A 3,854-nucleotide genomic window follows, 5' to 3' on the forward strand; every position below is an offset into this window, starting at 1 on the left:
AAACCAATTTTTAAAAAAAATGATAATCGAAATAAAATGGATCAACAACAAAAGGGACAACCAATGTTTTACCCAGTTTTTAAAGGAAAATTTGAACACCATTTTAGATATGAATAAAATACAGTCACTCAATTATTAGTCAAGTATAAAAAGTTACTCAATTTGATAAGTTACAATTGAGTCACATTACTAAAATTTTGTTGCAATCAAATCACTCTTCCTTTAAAAACATAACTGATGTCTGATGAACTCTGGTATGATTATAGCTTTAGGCCTAAAATTTATTGTCACATTTTAAACTAGATTTAAACGTTAAGACCAAATCAGAAATATAACTATATATATTTAACTATTTATATATAAATAATATATATTATATATTATCAAAAATGACTTCGAGTTGTCAGATCAATAAATAAAGAAATTATTAAAATATTTTTAAAACAAAATCCTAAATTCCAAGAAAACAAGTTCAAAATATATTTGAAGTTTAAAAAAGTAGAGATTTATTTGTTATTTTTGTATGTGAAACTAAGACATTAAGAGAACAATAATTTTTTTATCAGTGAGGTTATTAGATAAATTCACGGCTTTATACTATAAGGAAAGGTACACACTAACAGAGGATACGGTTTCTTCTCTTATTCATGCACTAATGAACAAATGTACATATATTTATCAATTTTATTTATTTAATAAAAAGGGGGAAATAATAATTAAGAGTATTTTGCTGCAAATAGCGGGTAAAAGCATAGGATAGCGTTAATAGATCAAACGGGGGGATCCCATTCCCTTAGCAAGGTCATCTGGTTCTAATTCATCCTGTGTGTCTTCCCCTTCATCCCACTCTCTTTTGTTTTCCTTCTCAAGGGACCCAAAAGCCCAACAACACAGCAAGTAATAGAAGACATTAATCACGCTTAGAATTGTAAGAACCCAATAATAATAGTCATAATGACCCTTATTAAGGCTGTTTGACACCCAACTCACTTTCCCATGTTTTTTGGTCTCACTGTTTATTAAACTAACTATTAGGCTCCCAATCAAGTTCCCCACCGCCATGCCAAGTGCAAAAAGTGCTACACCAATGCTAGCCATGCTCTTAGGGAACTGGGAGTAGTAGAACTCTATTTGCCCTATTGCATTCAGACCCTCGGCTAGTCCAATCAGGCTGTATTGTGGCACTAACCACATGGCACTCATGCGCACCGTCTTGTAGGGATCATCGGCAGTCCTTGTCTTATTGCGGTGGTTCGTCGCTTGTGCTCCACCATCGCCGCCACCGCGGTTGCCACACAAGATACCACTAACCCCATCCCCATTCGTTCCTTGAGGCTGAATCTCGTGATCGTTTCGTGAACTTGGATAGCAAGGGAACTATGATCCGATCGTAGGCGGCTACCCATATCGTCAAAGAGATCATTGCGAACAAGCCAAAGGAACCTGCAGGGATTTCGAACCCTACAGGAACCAAGTGCCTGTCCATGGACATCGCCTGGAGCACTGGGAACGAGTGTTGGCTTAGGGTTACAGCGATTATGATCCCACTAGACCAAATCGGGAGCACTTTGATCAATGCTTTAAACTCTTCTACTTGTTTAACGGTGCATAGATTCCATGGATTCACGGCCCTGCCATCCATGCCTTTGTCCTCGGAGTTTCTAATCATACAAGCTTTGTTAAGAAACCTGACAAGAAATGTGACACAATCAACTATCTGGCACAGTAGTCATAATATATTTGTGTGTATACATATATATATATATATATATATGACTGTGTGCTACCTTAGTTTTTCTGTAGGTGCAATAAGATTGGAGCCTTTGTGAAAGTACCATATGGCTCCACCAGATTCCGTTGGAGGCAAAGCCAAGTCTCTATTGTTCCAAGCTGCTTTCATGACTTTGGCAAAGCTTATAAACAAGCTCTTATTCGGATTCAATTTGATGTAAAGTGGTGAACCCTAAGAACATGACTGTGGAGAGGAACATGAGCCCTGCCGGAACTCCGAAGCCTATGATCCACCCTGCCTTAACTTGAATATAGACAAGAATAGTTATCGATATCATGATTGCGAGTCCGACTGAAGCATAATACCAGTTGAAGAAGCTTTGCAAGACCTCTTGTTCTTGGGGTCGCTAGGGTTGTAGAACTGATCTGCACCAAAGGCCAGGGAACATGGCCGATGCCACCGGCTCCGATCGACTGAGAGCAAAAGACGAGAACAGAAGCGCCAACTGGGCTGCTTTCGGCGAGGCACAAGGTTCTACCATCGGACTGGCACAATACGGAGGCCTTGCTTGCGGAAGGACTGCAGTTAACCATAACATGCTAATTCCCTGCCACAATAAACAATACATTAATACATCTGTTTTCCTCAGTGATTCCATTGAAGATAACATTTTACTTACAATAAGACTGATGACCGTCCCCATTGCAATGACATGAAAGCGACCGAGGAAAGAATCGGAGATAAAGGCCCCTAGGATCGGCATGAAATTGGAAATTGCGGACCAGAGAAGAGAACGTTGGTTCCTGTGGCGTTGGACATGTGATATTCTCTTGTCAAGTACAAATCATATTTGGTAGAAGACCATAGCTTGCAACTTTCTCAAACGTCTCGTTTGCTGCACAAACAAAACACTTGAATTACTATAATGTCGTGGGGGGGCAAAAAGCAAACCTTCATGAGAAGAAACAAATCAATTTTAACACTTGCATATGACAAAAGGCATGGTCCTAAGGCCAACCCAGTTTCTTGGTGCCATGCTTCTCTTCATCGCCTTTTTTCATCTGATCAGAAGGGTGGTTCTCCATCAATTTTGTTCCTTGCCGCTGCTGCTTTGAGTTAATATGGTGAGATGCCGATCCGATGGAGAAAACCAGTGTGTCCCGTAGGCATCAAATATAATGTCTTGGCTTACCCTCATTTCGTCTTATGCTATTCGTTATCAAGCGCCTGTGCCGTCTCTAGTTCCGCATAGACTTTGTTGAAATTCATTCGTGTCGTATTTTATGCATTTATAATATCTTATTGTAACTTTAGTTTTATCTCAACAAGATAAAATAGAGCGTTTTGGTTTATTTAGTAAAAATATCCAATAAAAATCTGGTAATAAATAAATTTACATTAGTGATTAAAATTAAAGGTCACCTACCACAAAATTTCTATCGAAGTAATTATGCCAAATCATATCAATTAGCTTATTAAATTTAGATAAGGAATCACATTAATTGTGAAAATAATCGGAATATTGGTGTGATGCCACTATCCTTCTTATGGTCTCAAATCTTCCAACATTCTCTATTATTGGGTCAAATTAGGTAATATAGGTGTATACACACTCAGGATAGACATAAGATATTATGTTGGAGACCAACTTGAATTTATAAAATTTAATGATGAAAGCAATTTTTTAATAGAAAATTCTAAAATATATAGTAATTTTTAATTTCCAGGTGACGACTGCCCAACCCCTCTCTCGATCCATTCTTAAATATAATAGATTTAGAAATATTTTTAAGGTGGACATCATATATATTAACCACATAAACAGAGATGAAACTACTATATTGATTGGGGTTGCAGCTCCTCCAAATTTAATAAATTATATTTTTCTTCAAAATTTATAATAAATATATTTAATAAATGAGATTCCCCCATATTTATATATTTTATTTCCCCTCACCAAAAGTTAAAAAAAATGGAGTTAGGGTATAGAATTAATAATGGATCAATAAATATCATTAACATGATTTGTGAATGTTATTTGTCTGTTTGATTCCGTGAGTGTGTTGCAAAGTCTTAAAATATATCCACTTATTTAATTACTATGTATACTCGAAAGAAAAAA

The 3,854-nt window shown here is 36.6% G+C and overlaps 1 pseudogene; it reads right to left on the reverse strand.

Moving 5' to 3' along the window:
• Positions 1-762: 762 nt before the first annotated feature.
• LOC120154345 lies at positions 763-2,780 on the reverse strand (annotated as a pseudogene).
• Positions 2,781-3,854: the final 1,074 nt, after the last annotated feature.

This window comes from Hibiscus syriacus, unplaced genomic scaffold (assembly GCF_006381635.1).
Source record: "Hibiscus syriacus cultivar Baekdansim isolate YM2019G1 unplaced genomic scaffold, ASM638163v2 tig00111128_pilon, whole genome shotgun sequence".
In the NCBI taxonomy this organism is placed as follows: Eukaryota; Viridiplantae; Streptophyta; class Magnoliopsida; order Malvales; family Malvaceae; genus Hibiscus; species Hibiscus syriacus.